Source organism: Geotrypetes seraphini, chromosome 3 (assembly GCF_902459505.1).
Source record: "Geotrypetes seraphini chromosome 3, aGeoSer1.1, whole genome shotgun sequence".
Classification (NCBI taxonomy): domain Eukaryota; kingdom Metazoa; phylum Chordata; class Amphibia; order Gymnophiona; family Dermophiidae; genus Geotrypetes; species Geotrypetes seraphini.
Window position 1 is genome coordinate 24,470,049 of NC_047086.1, and position 23,135 is coordinate 24,493,183.

Consider the following 23,135-nt stretch of genomic DNA (forward strand, 5'->3'; position numbering starts at 1 on the left):
GTAGCCCAGTGAGCCCGTGGTTTTAACCTGCTTTAAACCTGCGGGTTAAAACCACGGACTCGCAGTGCGGGGAAGGGCAGGAGAGATTCGGGGCGGGCAGGCAGGCAGGAGAAATCGGGGCAGAGCAGGATGACGATTTGGGGCAGAGCAGGCAGGAGAGATGAGGAAGGGTAGGGCGGTGATTCGGGGCAGAGCAGGCAGAGAAATTGGGGCAGAACAGGACGGCGATTTGGGGCAGAGCAGGCAGGAGAGATGGGGAAGGGTAGGGCGGTGATTTGGGGCAGAGCAAGCAGGAGAAATCGGGGCAGAGCAGGAAGGCGATTTGGGGCAGAGCAGGCAGGAGAGATGGGGAAGGATAGGGCGGTGATTCAGGGCAGAGCAGGCAGGAGAAATTGGGGCAGAGCAGGACGGCGATTTGGGGCAGAGCAGGCAGGAGAGATGGGGAAGGGTAGGGCGGTGATTCGGGGCAGAACAGGCAGGAGAAATCGGGGCAGAGCAGGACGGTGATTTGGAGCAGAGCAGGCAGGAGAGATGGGGAAGGGTGGGGCGGTGATTCGGGGCAGAGCAGGCAGGAGAAATCGGGGCAGAGCAGGAAGGCGATTTAGGGCAGAGCAGGCAGGAGAGATGGAGAAGGATAGGGCGGTGATTTGGGGCAGAGCAGGCAGGAGAAATTGGGGCAGAGCAGGACGGTGATTTGGGGCAGAGCAGGCAGGAGTGATGGGGAAGGATAGGGCGGTGATTCAGGGCAGAGCAGGCAGGAGAGATCCGGGGAAGAGCATTGGGGCGGCAGGCAGGAGAGATTTGGAGCAGCAGAGAGCAGGGCTTCAATGGAGCTGGAGAGTCACTTCTTGGGTTGATCATCCAGCCCAGTTGGTTTCAAAAATTTGGTTGGTGAATCGGGTCCCTGTCCACTTTGCATGCGTTTCCCCTCATTTGCATGCACGGATTGGAAGCGGATCGCAGGAGAGGTTAGTGAATGGGGCCGGAGGGAAATCTGGCCGCAAAGGGGTCTAGCCCCAAAGTTGGGGCAGTCTGCATGTTCCATATTTTTCCACCGGAATGAAAAAAAGTGGAAAATCACTGGGCTAAGGGGTCCTTTTACTAAAGCGCACTAATCGATTTAGCACACGCTAAATGCTATGGAGCCCATAGAATATAACGCTAACCTTTAGCACACGCTAAATCGGTTAGCGCGCTTTAAGGCCCTCTTCTATCAAACTGCGCTAGCTGTTTTTAGCGCAGAGAGCCGCGCTGAATGGCCCGCCCTACTCCCGACACTCACAGGAACTCTGTGAGCGTCGGGAATAGCGTGGCTCCCTGCGCTAAAAACTGCTAGCGCAGTTTGATAGAAGAGGGCCTTGGTAAAAGGGCCCCTAAATGTATTGCCCCACATTTGTGGGTTGGGCTGAGAACTTTTCAGCGGCCCCTCGTATATCACGAGCGAAATAAGCATGGGAAAATCCGAAAGGAAAGCACAGCTACATCATCCCAATTTTGAGCTAGTACCTAGTTTTGTTTTATGCAAATTTAAAAGTATGCACATACCTTTACAATTAGATGCCCTAATAGAATTTTTCTCTAAGCTGTGTACTTGCTAAGATGATTTATGAATTACATCCCAGTGCCATAAGCTATCTAGCAAAGCAGATGGCAGGGTATAATTATTTTGTTTGTTCTAATTATTGACTGGATTAAGTTATTTAAATGTAGGAAAAAAAGCAAAAGAAGCCAGCACTGCTGTGTATATAAGAACATAAGAGCTGCCATACTGGTTCATCAAGCCCAGTGTCCTATTTTCAATAGTGACCAACCCAGGTCACAAGTACTTGGCAAGACCCCAAATAGTAAAGCACATATTAGGCTGCTTATCCTAATTCCCCCAATCCATATTAATAATGGCTTTCTCTTTTTAGCAAGTTTTCCAAATCTTTTTAAACCCTGCTCAGCTAACTGCTTTCACCACATTCTCTGGCAACAATTTCCAGAGTTTACTTACACGCTGCGAGAAGAAATATTTCTCCTGTTTGTTTAAAATCTACTACTTAATAGCTTCATTACATGTTCCCTAGTCCGGGTATTTTTTTTTTGTGTGTGGGGGGGGGGGGGGGCAGGGGGAAGAGTAAATACAGCAATTCCCCTCTACCCGCGCCACTCCACTCTGTATTTCATAAACCTCTACCGTATCCCTTCTGAGCCGTCTTCAGGCTGAAGAGCCCTAGTCGCTCTTAGACAGAAAGATGAAATCCACATCCTCCAGGGTAGCATTTTTGAAAATGTGTCCCATTCCATGCGCAGGATCTAAAAGGCAGCCAGAGCTCTGAAGTAGAGAATGACACGGTGACAAAATTCATCATCGTTCCCGTCCCCGCGGGAAATAATCCCTTGTCATTTTCTAGTGTCTATTTCAACCTCAGTCCTTCTACACCAGCATTCTTCAAAGCAAAGCTTGAGGGTAAGTGGCTGGGCCCATTCATACTCTGATTCTTATGTGAGCCAAGGATAATGAAGCCATTGTGACATCGCTGATGTGATTGGCTCTTAGGCACTGGTGGAATGAGGCATTATGACATCACAATATCTGCTCTGGATACCAGAGACTGTCATTCTGTAGTGTCTGTTTCAACCTCAGTCCTTCTACACCAGCATTCTTCAAAGCAAAGCTTGCGGGTCAGTGGTTGTGGCCATTCATTCTCTGATTCTTATGGGAGCCAAGGATAATGAAGCCATTGTGACATCACTGATGTGATTGGCTCTTACGCACTGGTGGAATGAGGCATTATGACACCACAATATCTGCTCTGGATACCAGAGACTGTCATTATGTAGTGTCTGTTTCAACCTCAGTCCTTCTACACCAGCATTCTTCAAAGCAAAGCTTGTGGGTCAGTGGTTGTGGCCATTCATACTCTGATTCTTCCCTCTCTCCTTAAAGAATGACATGAAGATGGTTTCCCGCGGTTATCAACGAGGATGGGAACGGTGATGAATTTTGTCACCGTGTCATTCTCTACTCTGAAGTCTCGATGCATGGTTGAGACGATGGTGCAGGAATGAGGGATATACAATGGCATAGTAAGGGGGGGAGGGGAGGCACGGTGTTGCTCAGGGTGCCAGAACCCTTCCTCCCCCAACCACGCACACACCCCTTCCCTTCCTCTGCACCTTTTTAACTTCAGCGTGAGCAGCCACCAACTTACTGCCCGCGTCAGCTTCGGCGCTCTTCTCTGATGTCACTTCTGCTTGCGTCAAGGTTAAAAAGGTACGGGGGAAGGGGGCGTGTGTGCAGGCAGGTAGGGGCAGGGAGAGGGCACTGCTCTTCCTAGCTATGCCACTGGGGATCCCGTGGCCTGACAAAGGCACACAGGACAACTGCGCCCCGTCAATCGCGCGGAGCATCCTGATCACTAATTATGCACACAACTAACGCTGTTCTATAAACCGCGCGTGCAAATTTTCACACCAAACAAATATTTGATCACGCAGGTTTATAGAGTTAGGGGTATCTGGATAGTGTCTCCGAATATCCTTACCTCTGCAGAATGGGGATAATAATTGACTTGAGATAATACCAACCTGAAATCCACAAATTAAATAAGGCAGTAATAATTATCTCATATTTTTGCCAGGGCTTTTGAGGTTTTGGCTAATCAGCTCATTATTCTCAATCTGGCTGTACATTAGCACATTCCTATAGTGAAGAGTGATAATATATCATGCCAAGGTACCCAATTAGCTCAGCTTAAGACAGTGTTTTCCCAATCGAATCCTAAAAACGCACCTACCTGGTCTAGATTTCAGCTACAATTAACATGCATGAGATATATTTTCCTCCATTTGAAACTTAGGGGGGAATTCTGTATAGGACCTGCCTAAGAAACGGCTGAGAATCACACACCGGCATCTTATATAGAATCGCGTCTGCCCTGAGGGACAGAGACCTAACCCCGCTTAACCACCCCGATTCTCTAACTGGCGTCCATGTCTCAGGCGTCGGGTAGAGAATCGCATTGCTGCTGAGCTGATCGCGGCAAGGGAATCTCTGCGATCAGCTAAGCGACAGCGACCCCCCCCCCCCCGACATTGTCCATGTCAGGAGAGATGCAAAATTCCTCCTGCCACCCCCCCAACCCCTACCTGACACTGTACATGGCAGGAGGGGTGTCCAATTCCTCCTACCGCCACTCCCAAAACCCCCAAGAAGTCCCCTAGCAGGAAGGATGCCTACTCCCTCCTGCTGGAACCACCGAAACAACCCCTCCAACCATGATAGGCATGATAGGCCCCCCCCGAACCCATGACCTCCCCAATCTATAACCCCCCCAGTACCCCAACCATCCCCCAACCCCCCCAATACCTTTTGTAGTACGGCGGGCCGGAGGGATGCCTACTCCCTCCGGACGCCAAGCCTGCCTCTTCACAGTGATGGGCCTTCCCCTTCCTGGTTTGCACCAGGAAGGGGCCTAAGACCTGGGCCAACCGGAGTCTTAGGCCTCCTTTGCAGTGCATTCTGGGTTGCACTGGGAGTGGCCTAAGACTCCGATTGGCCAGACACCAAAGGGGCATCCCTCCAGCCTATTGCAGTTGGAGGGGGGGGGTTGTTTTTTTGGATTCCAGCAGGAGGAATTGGGCATCCCTCCTGACGTGGACATTGTCAAGGAGGGGGGGGGGGGGTTCGGGCGGCATCCCTTCTGCTGGCCGACTTGCGGTAGTTTGGGGGATCCGTACTGTGGTTGCTCAGCTGATCGTGGGAGCAATCAGCTCAGCGGTCATGTCTATTTGAAATGTAGACCAGTATTTTAATGGCCTACATTTCCGATGTCTGTCGTGGCTCTAGGGAGACACCTAATGCTGCTTAAGCTCGCTCAGTGCTACTTCCAGGCGAAACCACGCCCAGTCCCAGCCTTGGGTGATCTTAGGTGTTCCTACACCTCTCCCTGGATCCGCGAGAACACCTAAAGTGTAGGCCACCTGCCTCAGGTAGGTTTTTTCCTACAAACGTTCATTCTGATTGGCTGGTTAGACAGCAGTAGGACACCTATCACTGCCTAAAATCGGGACACCATTTATAGAATTTGGCCCTTAGTGTATGCAAATCTGTCTCAACACACATTCAGTGTGGCAGTTCCAAAAACCATCTGCAGGTGCTCTTTTGACTATCAGCCTAGATATGCATCGTATATGAACTATGAAAAGTGTACGAAATATACGGAAGCCTTCACACAAAATATGAGCAATTGTAGGATCAGTAATTATGCTCCTTGAGTTTCTTCTGGGCTAACTAGCCTTTTGAATTGTTAGCCCCAAGTGAATACTGAAACTTCCCCCCCTCCCCTTCCCCCCATATAAGAATATAAGAACTGCCATCTCCAGATCAGACCTTCGGTCCATCGAGTCCGGCGATCCGCACACGCGGAGGCCCAGCCAGGTGTACACCTGGCGTAATTTTAGGCACCCATATCTCTCTATGCCTCTCGTAAGGAGATGTGCATCTCGTTTGCTTTTAAATCCTAGAACGGTGGATTCCGCAATAACCACCTCCATACCATTCTGGTTTCATGCCTCGGCCAACTGCAGCCCCATACAAGAAGCTAGACTCCTTTGGAAGAAACATAGAAACATAGAAAGATGAGGGCAGAAAAGGGCCAAGGCCCATCAAGTCTGCCCACTATAGACCCTCCCCTTAAGATTAGCTAGTGTTTTGCCCTGACCCTCTTAGGGATCCCACATGGGCGTCCCATTTATTCTTAAAATCTGGCACGCTGCTGGCCTCGATCACCTGCACTGGAAGCCCGTTCCACCGATCAATCACTCGCTCCGTGAAGAAATACTTCCTGGTGTCGCCGTGAAATTTTCCGCCCCTGAGTTTGAGCGGGTGCCCTCTTGTGGTTGAGGGGCCTCTAAGAAGGAAGATGTCATCTTCCACTTCTATACGCCCCAATAATCTTCCATCCCTCGTATCCGCATCAGAACATGATTTCCTATTGACCAACTGTTCCACCCCGTCCCTAGACATCCATAAATGATGATACTAATCCCAAGAATGGCACTCAGCCCAAGAAAACCCTCAAAAGAAGACTCTGCCTCGGATTAACCTCTCAGGATCAGTAAGAAAAGGAAGTTTTTTTTACCCTCCCCCCCCTACTGCTTTCACATCTGGACAAATTGGGCTGCACTAAAATCAGGTCTACCTTGGCAGCTTTAACTTAGCCGGACAGCACTTAAAATCGACATAGCCAGCTAAGTTTGAGCCAGCCAAAGACAGTCATCGGAAAGGGCTCGGCATTAAATATCAACGTTCAGCACTGACCACAGGAGTTAGTGGTCTCAAAATTGGCCCCCGTGTTAATATCCTGAAAAGCTGACTGCTTGGGTGTGTCCCGAGGCAGGTGCTGAGAACCCCTGGTCAAAGGTATGGTCAACCTTTCAATATTTTTTAGTAGATCAGAAAGGGTGCTGGCACCTCAGCCCAACTGGTAAAACACGGCGCTCCTTTTACAAAACTGCGATAGCGTTTTTAGAGCACGCAGAATTTTAGCCCGCACTAAACCCACGCTACGCAGCTAGAACTGACATAAGGACATAAGAACTGCCTTCTCCGGATCAGACCCATGGTCCATCGAGTCCGGCGATCCGCACACGCGGAGGCCCAGTCAGGTATACACCTGATGTAGTTTTAGTCACCCATATCCCTCTATGCCTCTCGTAAGGAGATGTGCATCTAATTTGCCTTTGAATCCCAGCACAGTGGATTCCTTAATAACCTCCTTTGGGAGAGCATTCCAGGCGTCTACCACTCGCTGCGTGAAGCAGAACTTCCGGACATTTGTCCTAGACTTGTCCCCCCTTAGCTTCAAACCATGTCCTCTTGTCCGTGTCGCGTTGGACAATGTAAATAATTTATTTTCCTGCTCTATTTTATCGATGCCTTTCAGCATTTTGAACGTCTCGATCATGTCCCCTCGTAGCCTCCTCTTCTCAAGGGAGAACAGTCCCAGTTTCTTGAGTCGTTCCTCATATTCCAAGTTCTCCATACCTCTTATTAGCTTCGTTGCTCGTCTCTGCACCCTCTCCAGCAGTTTTATATCCTTCTTTAGGTTGGGAGACCAATGTTGGACACAGTATTCCAAGTGTGGTCTGACCATTGCTCTATAAAGCGGCATTATGACTTTCTCCGATCTACTCATGATTCCTTTCTTTATCATGCCTAACATTCTGTTTGCTTTCTTTGCCGCTGCCGCGCATTGTGCCGACAGCTTCAGGGTCCTATCTATCAGTACACCCAGGTCCTTTTCTTGTTCGCTCTTACCCAGAGTTGCACCTGACATTCTATACTAGTGTTCCTTATTCTTACTACCTAAACGCATTACTTTGCATTTCTCCACGTTGAACTTCATCTGCCATTGCTCTGCCCATTTCTCTAACTGATACAAGTCGCTCTGGAGTTCCTCGCTATCCTCCTGCGATCTGGTTGCCCGGCATAGCTTTGTGTCGTCTGCAAACTTAATGATCTCACTGGATATTCCGTCTTCCAGGTCATTGATGTAAATATTAAATAGGATCGGCCCAAGCACTGAGCCCTGGGGCACACCACTAGTCACTTTCTCCCAGTCTGAGAACTTCCCATTTATGCCCACTCTCTGCTTTCTGCTTTCCAACCATTTGCCTATCCACCTTTGTATATCTCCCTCTATTCCATGGCTTTGTAGTTTCCTGAGAAGTCTTTCATGTGGAACCTTGTCGAATGCTTTCTGGAAGTCCAAATATATTATGTCCACCGGCATTCCACTATCAATTTGCTTGTTCACGGTCTCAAAAAATTGAAGTAAATTCGTTAAACATGATTTCCCTTTCCTGAACCCATGTTGACTGGGTTTCATCAAGTCGTGTGTATCTAGGTGCCGGACTATGCTATCCTTGATCAGTGCTTCAACCATCTTTCCAGGGACAGACGTAAGGCTCACAGGCTGGCGTCAGCGTCTGGCGCGCGGGGCAATATAGCGGGCGCTAAAACCGCTAGCGCTAAACGCAGCTTTAAAAACACGCCAGAAATCACAGTCTTAATCTGAGCCCCAATAATCTTGGAGCCTTGTCAAAGGAGCCCATGGTCTATTGTAACTTTATATAAATATACAGTAGCTGCCCAGCGGAATGCTTTTCCATCCTGCACAGCTGCTACTGCTGGGCATTCCACAAACTGATGCCCATGTCTCTAACTTTTGTGTCGCATGTTTAGTTATAGACCAGGCTGAACATATATTATGCTGCGCTCCTAGAATTAAGCAGAGACAGTACAAAACCTGAAACGGATTTACAGTAGATACGCTACAGCAGGGGGTCTCCAAAGTCCCTCCTTGAGGGCCGAATCCACTGGGGTTTTCAGGATTTCCCCAATGAATATGCATGAGATCTATGTGCATACACTTATTTCAATGCATATTCATTGGGGAAATCCTGAAAACCCGACTGGATTCGGCCCTCAAGGAGGGATTTTGGAGACCCCTGTGCTACAGCCTTTTGCATACTTGCAGATTCTAAATCCCCCCCCCCCAAAAAAAAAAGAATTTAACAAATTGCAGGGGAAAAAACCCCACATTTCCTTCAACACTCCCATATACCCCCAAGAAATTCAGGGTGCCCACAAAAACACTCCTTGATTTTAAATGGTTACAAAATCAAAACTTACTGGAATATGTTTATCAATAAGATGACAGCAAATACACGTCCCAAAAAGCACGCTTAGCAAGATCTTAAGCAATCGCTTGCACCTTTCACCCTTATAAGCTGCAATTGGTGCAGAAGTTACAACCTTCAGACATTGCAACGCGACAAAATGTATTTATTTAAAATGATTTATAACCCGCCGATCCACAAATCTAGGTGAGAAATAAAGTAAGGTACAGAATAGGCTACAAACGGACACTAATCAGCAAGCCAAGCACAATATAAAAACAGAGGAAATCAAGCATTCTCAGGGCTCGAACCGAAAAATACAAACGCATGTTAGTTTGGCGCAAAGATAAAATAAGGGTATTCCAAAGCATCGGGCCCTGGACAGAAAGCATCGACTTGCGGTTCCTTGTAAGTCGCACCACAGCTAATGACGGAAATTGATTTTTTGGGAAACATAAATTTGATCACGTGACGCATTAAACATGACCCTAATGCATTAAACAAATAGGTCATCAAATTAAAAAAAAAAAAAAAAAAATTTAAGCATTCCCTAAAATCTCTTTTTTTTTTTTTAAATCTTTATTCATTTTATTTCTTTCAACAAGTGTACAATATTATTACAAATGATTCACATAACTCACTTGACATTCTTAAACAACGTTATTATACATATTTTAATTCCCCCCCACCCACCTCCCATCCCTCCCCATATCCACAAAATAATCTATCCAAACATATACATTCCTAGACATCTCTCTTCTACATTACAATTAATCTTACATTAACCTATCCCTTGACCTCTTTATAGAAAAGAGATTTTAACTAGATTAAAATCTCTTTTCTATAAAGAGGTCAATATCACATAGTCTGTTCAATAAAACTAAATCTATACAAACTATAAAAATATCTTCATCTTATTCATTTTATACCTTCCTCAAGTGATCCCATCCTTTGTGTTCTTACCTCAAATGTTCCCCTTTTTTATAAATTGTAGTCCCTCCCATCATCCATTTGTACCAGTTTGTATCAGTTTGTAATAGAACAAAAATGATATGGATGTATTGTCTTATTTTATTTTGTCCACCCTGTTTTCTTTTATATAATGGATACATGTTATACGCATTGAATTATATGACATTATCAAACACTATTAAACTTGAAACTTTTAGAGTTCAATTGAAGTGGGCCTGTGTTGTTTTTTAAAAATTTTACATGGTATTTTTACTCCTCTCCTTCCTCGATCCTGGAATGCTTATAGATTTTCTTTTGCAAGATCAACAATTCAAATGATCTCTTCCTTCCAAAAAAGGGATTAAGGGACTTAAGTTTGTCAGTCCCTCTTTGATTTTTAAGCTCTCTCAACTGTGGAATGACCTTCCACTTCTTTTAAGGAGTTCCGGCTCTCTTCGACCTTTTCGCAAATCCTTAAAAACGAATTTGTTTGCTAAACACTTTGAAAATAAACTTTACCGAACTTAGTCTTATTCTTTTCTGGGTTTTTATTCGATAATTTAACTATTGTAAACCGAGTCGAGCTTTCCTTGATGACTCAGTATATAAAGTCAAGCATTAGATTAGAACTTCTAAACAAATTTTGTCGGAAGACTGTAACTCACGCGAAGGACGGCGCCACCGCAACAGAGATCGAACGCTTGACGGACAGTTGAACTGAAGCACTTTAAATATCAAAGAACTTTAAACTCGACCTGCATGACAATTGGCAGCCCAAGGAGCTCACAAAGGGCTCCTTTTAATAAGCTGCATTAGCGTTTTTAGAGCATGCATTTTAACACGTGCTAAACCCACGCTACGCGGATAGAACTAACGCCAGCTCAATGCTGGCGTTAGCGTCTAGCGTGCAGGGCAATTTAGCGCATGCTATTCCGCGAGTTAATGCCCCACCTGGAATACTGTGTGCAATTCTGGAGGCCGCATTATCGCAAGGATGTGCTGAGACTGGAGTCGGTTCAGAGAATGGCCACCCGGATGGTCTCGGGACTGAAGGATCTCCCGTACGAAGAACGGTTAGACAAATTACAGCTATACTCGCTCGAGGAGCGCAGAGAGAGGGGGGACATGATCGAGACGTTCAAGTATCTCACGGGCCGCATCGAGGCGGAGGAAGATATCTTCTTTTTCAAGGGTCCCACGACAACAAGAGGGCATCCGTGGAAAATCAGGGGTGGGAAACTACGAGGTGACACCAGGAAATTATTTTTCACTGAAAGGGTGGTTGATCGCTGGAATAGTCTTCCACTGGAGGTGACTGAAGCCAGCAGCGTGCCTGATTTTAAGGCCAAATGGGATCGACACATGGGGTCTATTCACAAGGCAAAGGTAGGGGAGGGTCATTAGGGTGGGCAGACTGGATGGGCCGTGGCCCTTATCTGCCGTCTATTTCTATGTTTCTATGTTTCTAATGCAGCTTAGTAAAAGGAGCCCAGAGTATTGGTGTGATGTGATCGAATTTGGGAGCATGAACAATAAGACGTTTTGTGCTCGTTGCAATGCCCGCAAAACACACTTGGGCAAGCCCAAATAAATGGAGTTACAATAATCAAGCATAGGGATTATCAACAACGCGATGACCGAGCAAAACCTATTCCCAGAGAGATACTCACGCAGCCTCCGTACTAAACGCAGCTTTAAAAACACGCCAGAAATCACAGTCTTAATCTGAGCCTTAAAAGACAAAGTGGAATCTAACACAACTCCCAGATACCTAAACTGCCCTTGTACCGGTCCGGGACAACCTCGCCTGCAAGAGAGATCTCAACTGGACAAGATACCAATTTCTTACCACGACCGATATATAACACCTCAGTCTTAGAGACGTTCAGTTTGAATTGATTTTGAGCCACCTGACGTTTTCCTTTGGGGGTACGTGAAAGACAGAGTGTACGCACCTCCACTACCCGCAACTATGGATGATCTGCAGGAACGCATCAATGAAGCTATAAATGCGATCACACCCGAGATGCTTTGGAGAGTCTGGTCTGAGCTCGATGATCATATCGATGTTTGCCGAGTAACAGGTAGGGGCGCACATCGAGTGTATGATACCATATGAAACTTTATGAGTTGATGAAACTGTAGCCTCAAAGGTGAAAGAATATTCCAATAAATTTTGGTTTTGGAACCATTTAAACTCAAGGAGTGTTTTGTGGGCACCCTGTATAGTAATAGCACTGATCATCACAAATCCTTTTTTATGAAACTGGAAAGAAGCACAGAACAATATTCTGTAATTATAGGTATCTAGTCACTGGTGTCTCCAAGTCATTAGAAATATAATGTTGGAAATCTAAAGGTCAATTCAATATTTGGCACGTAACTGTGGTTTCTAATGAACGGAATATCAATGTGCTGGAAATAAATAGCAAAAAGAATCTTCTCATTTTGGCTGGTTTTGGGGAAGAATATTTTGGCTTATTTTAGATTTCTCTTGCAGATCTGCCAGAGTGTAATTGCCTCCGAAGAGCTAAAAACCTGAGAGTATTTAAATAACAGCTTGCGAGTAAGGGCACAATTCTTCCCTTAAATCCTGGCTCTAAAAAAGAAGAACAAAGGGCTTCTGGGAGGTGTAGTCCCAGGAGTCAGGAAGTCAGATGGGGTCAATTAGGGGCTAATGTGTTAGGCGCTAATGTGCACCCAATGCAACAAATATCGGTCTAACGTGGGACACACCAAACCAGAAACATCGTTAGACCGCTTCCAATCTAACTTAAAAACTTTCTTATTTAGAGACGCGTTCGACCGATAATCTCTCCACTTCTGCAACAACGATCATCACACAACAGAATTCTCTCTACCTAATGGACTTACCCTCATCGTCTCGCTTTCCTATCCAATATTGTATTTCTCCCCACTAACCTATGGTCTGACAATGTATGTCTGTCTTTGAAATGTAAATGTAAAGCCCAGATTTTATATTATTTACCTACTAGTCTTTAAGCCCATTACAATAACGGGTGCTAGAATAGATGTGTCTGTCTGTCTGTCTTTCTTTCTGTCTCTCTCTCTCTTCTTGGCTGCTGTCTTTCTTTCTGTCTCTCTCTCTCTCTCTCTGTCTCCTTGGTCGCTGACTGTCTGTCTTTTTGTCTCTCTCTCCTTGGCCACTGTCTATGTGTCTGTCTGTCTGTCTTTCTGTCTCTTTCTCTCCTTGGCCACTGTCTGTGTGTCTTTCTGTCTCTTTCTCTCTCTCTCTCCTTGGCCGCTGTCTGTCTTTCTGTCTCTTTCTCTCTCTTTGGCCGCTGTCTTTCTGTCTCTTTCTCTCCTTGGCCGCTGTCTGTGTGTCTTTCTGTCTCTTTCTCTCTCTCTCTCCTTGGCCGCTGTCTGTCTTTCTGTCTCTTTCTCTCTCTTTGGCCGCTGTCTGTCTTTCTGTCTCTTTCTCTCCTTGGCCGCTGTCTGTGTGTCTTTCTGTCTCTTTCTCTCTCTCTCGGCTGCTGTCTCTCTGTCTTTCTCTCTCCCCCCTTGGCCACTGTCTGTGTGTCTTTCTGTCTCTTTCTTTCTCTCCTTGGCCGCTATCTGTGTCTGTCTGTCTTTCTGTCTTTTTCCCTCCCCCCTTGTGGCAGCGCCACCAGTCTCCAGCACAAATAAACAAATGCTCATCCTTGACCCGCCCAACGAACAAATTCAAAGGTAAGGGGTGTTGGTTCACTGCCGGGCGGGCAGAGAGCGCGGGTCCTGCGAGCTGCAACGGTGCTCTGACCCAGAGGGGAGAGTGGAGGCAGAGGAGAAGGCCGTGTGACCAAGGAGCAGCAGTGGTTGTGGCCTTTCCTCCCCTAGCTCCATAGCTTGATCGCTGCCGCCTCCTTCTCTCCACGAGGTCAGCCCCGAACTTGCGCATGCGCTGCATCCTTTAACATTCTGCCGGCATGGAGCTACAGACGCACGGAGCCATGAAAATTGAAGTGCGCATGCGCACTAAGGGATTATAGCGGATGTCCGCCGCTTAGAAATATGATACGTGGGTTAACAAATTTTAATAAACTTGATTTATTTTTTTTTGTGGGGGTGCATTTTAGGGGTAGATGATGGGCATGGACATTATCACAATGGCAACTGGTCAGGGGGGACAGGCAGGCCTTCAGGGGTGGGATAGGCCTTCAAGGGGGGAGGACAGGCAGGCCTTTAGGAGGGACAGGCGGGCCTTCAAAGGTGGGATGCAGACCTTTAAGGGGGGGACAAGCATTCAAGGGGGAAACAGGCCTTCAGGGATGGTGGCACAGGCCTTTAGGGGTGGGGTGCAGGCCTTCAGGGGGGACAGACCTTCAAGGGGGGACAGACCTTCAGGGGAAGGGGGCCCTGGTATAGAAGTACATGGAGGGAGAGAAGGGGGGTTCAAAGAGATGTGCATATACTGGACTTTGGGGAGGAAGAATGGGTCTGAAAATAGAGGAGAGGGAGAGAGATGATGGACAATGGGATTTAGGTAGGGAAGGAACAAAAAGGGAGAGAAGTTGGACGCAAGGGATGTTGTGGAGGGAGGGATAGAGATACTGGATAGGAGGGTAGTTGAGAAAAGAAAGGGAAAGATGGTAGACCCTGGGGTGGTGGGGAAGGAAGGAGAGATGCTGGATGAAAGGATAGTTAAGAAAAGGTGGATCTGTGAAGGGAGACGAAAAAAAGGAAAGATGCCAGACCTCCTGGGGAGGGAAGAGAAGGAAGGGGATGACAGAGATGGAAGATGGATGGTTAGCAGGGAGAAAGAAGAAAGAAGGAGACCCTGGCAAGCAAGTTATCAGAAGTCAACCAGAGCCTGAGACCAACAAAATTTGAATAATGACCAGACAACAAAAGGTAGAAAAACTAATTTTATTTTCTGTTTTGTGATTACAATATGTCAGATTTGAAACGTGTATCCTGCCAGAGCTGGTGTTAGACCGCAAACGTGAGCTAGGATTTCACAGAGAGAGGAAAAGTCTTTTTTATTCGTTTGTTTTGTTTACACCACAGCGCCAATGTGGTTAGGAGAAGGCAAAGGGGGTGAAGAGGCTGTAAAATAAACCCACCAGTATGTTTGAAAAAAAACTCCACCCAATTGGGCAGGAAAATCGAATCGAATCAAAAAACCAATTCAATAGGCTGAATCGAATTGAATCAAAATTTTTTTTCCTGAATCGGGCACCACTAATGAGCACAGAGGATCTAGAATTGAAGAACTAAGGCCAGTACTGGGCAGATTACATCTAAGTGTTCATTTGTCTTCCTTTAGTGACACCTAGGGCTTCTTTTATCAAGCTGAGTTAGCAGGGTTAACGGGCGTGACTTTTCATCACGCGTTATCCCCCACGCTGGCCTAAAAACTACCGCCTGCTCAAGAGGAGGCGGTAGCAGCTAGCGCAGCCAGCGGTTTAGCGTGCGGTATTACGCACGTTAAACCGCCAACGAGCCTTTGTAAAAGGAGCCCTTAGTCCTTCTTGACCATAATGTGTTTTATGAATCAACGTCCCAATAGTACAAGTGAAGCAACGAAATCAATATATAACTCCAATATAAAAATCAAATCTTCTATTGAGGTCATCCGATGTGCTTTCCACTTTTTTTGAAATTCAGTTTTAGTCCACGGAAATACGTGCCCAGCTTAGGTAACGATTTGAAGTTTTAAGTCGCGACTTAGCATTCGTCATTGACCCAGTTTTAAATATTTTATTATACTTCATTATTTTCATATCGCTTAACTTCTCATAACTTTTTTCAAATCAGTTCACTGAAAACAGGCACTTATCTGTGTGCTCGGTTTTTCTCTACGTCGGCTGGGGACGATCCTCACCCGAAAGGCATGAACGTGCCACTCCTTTTGTCTTCTAAATCCATCAAACTACAACCTAATAACACACAAATATCCAGCTCTGTAGGAAACAAGCTCTTAATTATTATTTTAGTGTACTTGACCTGCTTAATGATAGTTCACTGACATGTTCTTAATGTTGATGACCTAACTATTAACAAAGTAAGGCCTTGCAGCAGATAAATAGCTCCCGTTAACGTTTTGGTGGAATGTTTACAGCCATTATCAACGCTCTCATATGTTCTAGAAGCACACATAGACACGCCCTCACGAATAATTATTACATTGCATGTACCTGTGATGTACACTCCTCCCTCCGTATTCGCGGTGGTTAGGGGCGGAGCTTGACCGCGAATACGGAAAAACCGCGAATGACTTTTTATATGTTATTCGCGGGGTTTTTTTTTGTTACAGCCATCCTTTAATATACACTTCCTCCTCCCTATTCGCGGTTTCGATGTTCGCAGTTTCGATTATCCGTGGTTTTGCTTTTTTTTTTTAATTTAAATTTTTATTTCAAATTTTCATAATATACAACAGACATTGAACATCAACCTTCAGTCACATCAATAGTATAAGCAACAACTTCTAAAAATGTTCAAAAAAGAAATGCACATATACCATACAATTTTCACCCCAGGACCCCCCCCCCAATCCCCCCTCATCTCATATATCCCCAACTCCATACCCCCAGCAAACCCCCCCCCCCCAAAAAAAAAAAAAAACCCTCTCACCATCCAATGAGCCAACCAGACGAATAATCTAAGGAACCCCTACAGAGTGTCCAATAAATCTCTTATTTTGATCCAGGTCACAGATCAGGTCAGGAACTTATGACGAGGAGTAGCCACTGCCATCTCCATCCTCCCAAGGGACAAAAGTCGAGTGGTCCAGTCAGGGATAGAGGGAGCCACTTTAGTTTTCCAGTGATTAGCTATGAGACATTTAGCAGCTGCTAGACCCCCAACAAAGTAGTTTAGTCTGCCAAAGATGTTCCCTTTCATTATAGAGACCCAAAAGGCACGACTGAGGAGTCACGCCCACCGGATCTCCAAGCAAGGTGGACAAGGTACATGCCACTGCCCTCCAAAAGGGACCAATAACCACACAGCCCCACCAAATGTGTAAAAAGGATCCCACGTGCTCCCCACATCGCCAACATTGATCAGGCACGCCTGGAAACATTTTGAGCAACCGTTCAGGGGTATCGTACCACCTAGTAAGTACTTTGTAAGCATTCTCCTGAACCCAAGCACTATCCGCGTTTTTTCCCCCAGGCCCCTCCCCTGAGAATTGCTCGTTGGCATCGAAAAAAACCCGGCCCCGGGACTTGGAGGGAGGCGATCAGAGGCGGCGGGGGGGGGGGGGGGGCGATCGGGGGAGCGATTGGAGGTGGTGTGGAGGTGATTGGAGCACGGACCTTACCTGGTGGTCTAGCGGTGACATGGGGCAGGAGCGATCTTCCTACACTCCTGCCCTGTGCAGAGCCGTGCTGAGTTCCTGTAGTATCTCGTGAGACCACGGGAACTCACAACATGGCTCTGCATGGGGCAGGAGTATTGGAAGCAGTGGTGTACCAAGGGGGGGGGGGGGCGATCCACCCCGGGTGCAGCCTTAGAGGGGGTGCACAGCCGGACAGGTCCGGAAAATTCCTGGGCTGCGACGGCACTCAGCAGCATCGGCGCCCCCCCCCTCCACGACGGCACTGAGCAGCATCGGCACCCCCACCTGCCCCACGACAGCACTCAAGTTCGGCCTCCTTCTCCCGGCATCAGCAGAACTTCAGATCAGCAACAGGTGCTCAGTCAAAAGCTTCCCCTGACTCAGCTTCCTGTTTCCGCCCAGGCAGTTCAGTCAGGGGAACCTTTTGACTGAGCACCTGTTGCCGATCTGAAGTTCTGCTGATGCCAGGAGAAGGAGGCCGAACTTGAATCCTGTAGTGGGACAGGGGGGGCGCCGATGCCGCTGGGTGCTGTCACGGAAGGGGGGGCGCCGATGCCGCTGAGTGTCATCACAGAGAGGGGGGCGCAGATGCCATTGAGTGCCGTCGCAGCCCAGGAATTTTCCAGACCTGTCTGGCTGTGCACCCCCCCTAAGGCTGCACCCAGGGTGGACCGCCTCCCCCTTGGTACGCCACTGGTAGGAAGATCGCTCCTACCCCCGTGTCACTGCTAGACCACCAGGTAAGATCTGGGGTGGGTCAGAGCTGGCTAAAAGTTATTCGTGATTTTTCCCTATTCACGGGCCGGCTCTGCCCCTAACCTCCGCGAATAAGGAGGGAGAAGTGTATTAAAATCGCAAATAATAGCAGCGATTATGAAAGCTGGGAAGCAGCGATTTTCAGGGTGAAAGCTTGTAAGCGCCAAACTTTTTATCGGCACAGTACTTTACTCATGATGTAATTTGGGGGGGGGGAATCAGCATGCGAAAAATTGGGAATAAGCGAAACCGCGAGTGCTGAAACCGCGAATATGGAGGGAGAAGTGTAATGCTTTCCTTGCTGGAGAGCAGGAGGAGTTGTATCCTGAAGGTATTGATTTGGGGGGGGGGGGGAAAGCCTGGAATTCACCACTTATTTTCAGACTTTAGCACAGCAGGGGCATTCTGCTCGATCCTCCTGCCCTCCAAGCAGCCTGTACGGAAGAGGAAGGGAGGTGGAAAGCCTGGAACAGAGCAAAGTACAGCCACTGCTCCCTTATCCAGCTTCTCTTCTCCTGATGACACTAAACTGTTCAAAGTTGTTTAAAACGCATGAGGATTGGGAAAAACTGCAGGAAGACCTTAGGAAATTAGAAGACTGGGCGTCCAAATGGCGAATGAAATTTTATGTGGACAAATGCAAAGTGATTCACATTGGGAAGAATAATCCAAATCATTGTTACCGGACACTAAGGTTCACCCTGGGGGGGTCAGCGCTCAAGAAAAAGATCTAGGTGTCATCGTAGATCAGGGATCTCAAAGTCCCTCCTTGAGGGCCACAATCCAGTCGGGTTTTCAGGATTTCCCCAATGAATATGCATTGAAAGCAGTGCATGCACATTGATCTCATGCATATTCATTGGGGAAATCCTGAAAACCTGACTGGATTGCGGCCCTCGAGGAGGGACTTTGAGACCCCTGTCGTAGATAGTATGCTGAAACCTTCCGCTCAATGTGCAGTGGCGGCCAAAAAAGCAAACAAGATGCTAGGAATTATTAGAAAAAGGATAGTTAACAAGACTAAGAATATTATAATGCCTCTGTATCGCTCAATGGTGCGGCCTCACCTGGAGTATTGCATTCAATTCTGGTCTCCTTATCTCAAGAAAGATATAGTGGCACTAGGAAAGGTTCAAAGAAGAACGACCAAGATGATAAAGGGGCTGGAACTCCTCCCGTATGAGGGAAGGCTAAAAACATTAGGGCTCTTCAGCTTGGAAAAGAGACGGCTGAGGGGAGATAGGATTGAAGTCTACAAAATCCTAAGTGGTGTAGAATGGGTACGAGTGGATCGATTTTTTTTTTACTGCATCAAGATTTACAAAGACTAGGGGACACTCAATGAAGTTACAGAGGAAATATTTTTTCACTCGGAGAATAGTTAAGCTCTGGAAAGTATCTGGCAAAAACCCCAAATAGTAGCAGCATTCAATGCCACCGATCCAGGGCAATCAGTGGCTTCCTCTATGTCTTTCTCAATAACCGACTATGGACTTTTCCTCCAGGAAATTGTCCAAACCTTTCTTAAACCAGCTACACTATCCGCTCTTACCACAACGTCAGGCAATGCCTCCATGTTGGAAAATTATCTACATGACAGAGCGAAAGATTTTTTTTTTTTTAAACCGACCTACCATCTCAGTCGATTACCATTTAAGCAAAAAATTTTCTCTTTGAGAAAGGTTTACAAAACGTGATCCGCATTGGGACCCTCAATACCCTAAGAGCTAAGTAAAATCGCCTTTGTTTATATTACACAATCTAAATATATGAATTTTCACTTTTTTTGAGTAATTTATTAGTAGTATTTCATACGCAATGACCGGAAGGTGGGTCTGGATATAGGGACCTTGGTCCTTGGCATGATTACACACTCCTGAGTGTATGAAAACTTCATTAATGATAACTTGATATATTGAATTTGAATATAATACCATATTAGATCCACATTTAGAGATCTTTATTTTTTTATATTCTTAAGTTCTTATGTGAGCCAAGTATATATAGGACATGTAACATCGCTGATGAGGTTGGCTCTGAGGCACTGTGGAATGAGGCATTATGACATCACAATCTCAGCTCTGGAATGTTGCTCTCATTGGGGTTCTGGAATCTTGCTATTCTTTGAGATGCTGGAATGTTGCTACTCTTTGGGTTTTGGCCAGGTACTAGAGACCTGAATTGGCCACCGTGAGAATGGGCTACTGGGCTTGATGGACCACTGGTTTGACCCAGTAAGGCTATTTTTATGTTCTTATGTGAGCCAAGTATAGGACAATTAAGCCATTGTGACATCGCTGATGAGGTTGGCTCTGAGGCACTGTGGAATGAGGCATTATGACATCACAATCTCAGCTCTGGAATGTTGCTCTCACTGGGGTTCCGGAATCTTCTTGTTCTTTGAGATGCTGGAATGTTGCTACTCTTTGGGTTTTGGCCAGGTACTAGAGACCTGGATTGGCCACCGTGAGAACGGGCTACTGGGCTTGATGGACCTTTGGTCTGACCCAAGAAGGCTATTCTTATGTAAATGATAAGGAGCGCCTAGAATATAATGGATGCTAGAGCGCGCTAAATCGGTTAGCGCACCTTAATAAAACGACCCCTCAATGTGCTTATTCTTTCCTCATGCCAGCACTTCTGAAATAGAGTTGAACTGCCAAAACCCACAGCTTACACGACACCTGCGCACAAGAAAGGTCAGAAGCGACGGAGGCTGGTACCAGCAGCCAGGACCGGCCCTGCTTTTCAGCGCTGCTTTCTCTCCCTTACCGACTTATGCAAACGAGGCTCCTGCCCGAGGCCCTTCCTCCCTCCCTATGCCAGGCGTTGGGGTCTGGGATGAGTGAAGGGCACTCGAGAGAGCTGGTGTTTTGCAAAAATAGATGTACTTTCCTGAAACGCAGCTGCAGCTGTTACGGTCAGCTCTGCCATACCAGGCTATAATCAGATTAGGTTAGGTTAATGAGACTGAGAAAGCCAGTTATCCCTTTAAAAAAAAAAAAAGTGAACGTAAACTGTCAGGAAAGAGCTGAACGCTTTACCAAGATTTGTGTCTCTGATTTGCATTCGACTGAACCACCCCAGGATCTAATTTGATAAGCCAGGATGAGTTATACCGCATAGAACTTAACGGTACTGCGGTATATAAACTGTTATTATTATTATTATTTGTGTTTCACAGAAAATGACTTCCTGCATATCTGCCATTCAATGCAACTCTTGCTTTGGATACTATCAGCTTGATTTCCTATATAGCTGTCAATTTTAATCTTTTTTTTTTTTTTTTTGTTAAATTCTTTATTCAATTTTGATATCAAATACAAAGTGCAAACACATGAACAATCAACTAACGTACCATATTGCACTCTATTCCAACTATAAATATAAAACTGTTTTATCCCGCCTTCCCACCCTAACCCATCCCCCATCCCAAAATATTGTAATATCATTATTATTACTACTATTATTTCCCTTTGTTTCATGAACGTCAATTTTAATAATATCGATAGACATGCATCGCCCGAAAGATATTTCCATGCTCTCATTATAAAATTGGTAGCGGCAACAAGAAGATCTCTTTTGTCTTAAAGGACCCACGTCAACAAGAGGGCATCCGTTGAAAATCAGGGGTGGCGACATCGGAAAATATTTCTTCACCGAAAGGGTGGTTGATTGCTGGAATAATCTTCCGCAACAGGTAATTGAGGCCAGCAGCGTGCCAGATTTTAAGAAAAGATGGGATTGGCATGTGGGATCTCTTCATGGAGGTAGATAGGGGGTGGGTCTTTGGTGTGGGCAGACTGGATGGGCCGTGGCCCTTTTCTGCCGTCATTTTCTATGTTTCTACATTTTTTTAAGGGTTTCTTTTGCCAAGCTGCGGTAACGATAACATGCGGCAAATGCACCGAAGCCCATTTAATTCCTATGGCATTTGCCGTAGGAGAATTGCTGCTACGTTTTTGAAAATGGGACCCCGAGTTTCCTTCTAAGAGTTTTGTTAATTTCTCAGGTACTATTGTTTTCTTTGAAACAGATCAGCTGGTGCTATTAATCATTTCTATAGCGCTACCAGACGCACGCAGTGCTGCACAGAGTCAGAAAGAGTAAGAAAACAGTCCCTGCTCAGAAGAGCTTACAATCTGTTATTAGATAGGGAAGTAAAGCGATGTTATTAATAGACTGGGAAATCTGTTGGGGGTTGGTTGTTTGTTTTTTTTTTTGGTGTTTGAAACAATTTACATTATTTCACACAAACCATAAGAAATCTAAAGAATGTGTTCTAAGAAAATTATATATTATCAATTGAAGAAATAAAATCTAAAATTAGACCACATCAAACTAAAACATATTATTAGATTAGGAACATAACTAAGATCTAATCTTAGATAACTTGAGACTGAATGACCCTTTTCGAACCTAAAATCCCCACAATTTTAATACAGTATTCCACTATTTACTATGCTCTTTTAAGAAATTATCCAGATGGAAAGAATATAAAAAGAGATATATTTTGATCCCTAATACAGAGAAACCATAGGAAAAAAAATTGCCCCTAAATCAAGCACTTGATTCTTTAAGGCCAAAAAAGCCTTTCTTAATAATTGAGTGTTCCTAGACACATCTGCTTTGAATTTGATTGCAAAGACCACTAGGCCTAAGGCCTGATTGGCCGGGAAGGGATGGGCCCTCCTCATTTCGATGAGGCGGCCGGATGGCAGCAAGACCCATCTGTCTGGCCAACAATTTATTGGTTAGTTGGGGGGAGGTTAGAGGTGTTAGCGCGGGGGGGGGGGGGAGTTGGGCGCCCCTCCTGCCAGCGATTGGGTGGGTGGCCTTCCAGCAGGAGGGATTGAGCACCCTTCTGCCGACGATTTGAGGGGGGGGGGGAGACAGGCAGCTGCAGCCGCTATATTTATCACGGCAGGGAGATCCCTTTCCGCGATAAGTATAGTGGCCATGTCTACTTATAAAAGTGTCTCTTCCTCTACTAGGGAGACGCCTAGGGCTGCCTAGGTTCGCCTAAGGCCCTTAGGCGAGCTTAGGCAGTCTTCCCTAGGCTCTCAGAGGCGCCTTCAATATTGGCGGCCTGCCTGGGGAGCATTAAAAAAAAAAAAAAAAATCCAAAACAAACAAAAAACAGCTTGCCTCCTGATTGGCTGATAGGACGCCTACAGCTGCCTAAAATCGGGACGCACTTCTCTCTCTCATTAATTGTAATGCTTGATGTATCTTTATAAAATTCTGCTTTTCTGTAATATTAAGCTTATTTCTACTTTATATTCTTTGTGTAATCATTGGATCTAGCAAGTGGTTTTTGGGTCCTGTCTAACATCATCCGATATCTCAGCCGCTGACCTCACTATGCCCGAGAGCAAGCCCAATTCTGAAGTCACTGGCCTCTCTTCACTCTTTGGGGCTCCTGCTCAGATTGTGGGGAAACAAGCAACCCCCACCCACCCGGCATACGATG

The 23,135-nt window shown here is 46.1% G+C and overlaps 1 protein-coding gene across 2 annotated transcripts in view; it reads left to right on the plus strand.

The window, feature by feature from the left end:
• The window catches only part of HTR1E (5-hydroxytryptamine receptor 1E), a 148,217-nt gene that overhangs the window by 3,405 nt on the left and 121,677 nt on the right, over nucleotides 1-23,135 (plus strand). The window contains exon 1 of one of the 2 annotated variants that reach the window (XM_033935665.1): nucleotides 22,367-22,415. The exons of the other annotated variant lie outside the window; for it this stretch is intronic. The gene's annotated coding sequence lies outside the window, so the exon portion shown is untranslated. Of the gene's footprint in view, nucleotides 1-22,366; nucleotides 22,416-23,135 lie in introns of those variants that run through there. 2 annotated transcript variants of the gene reach the window in all.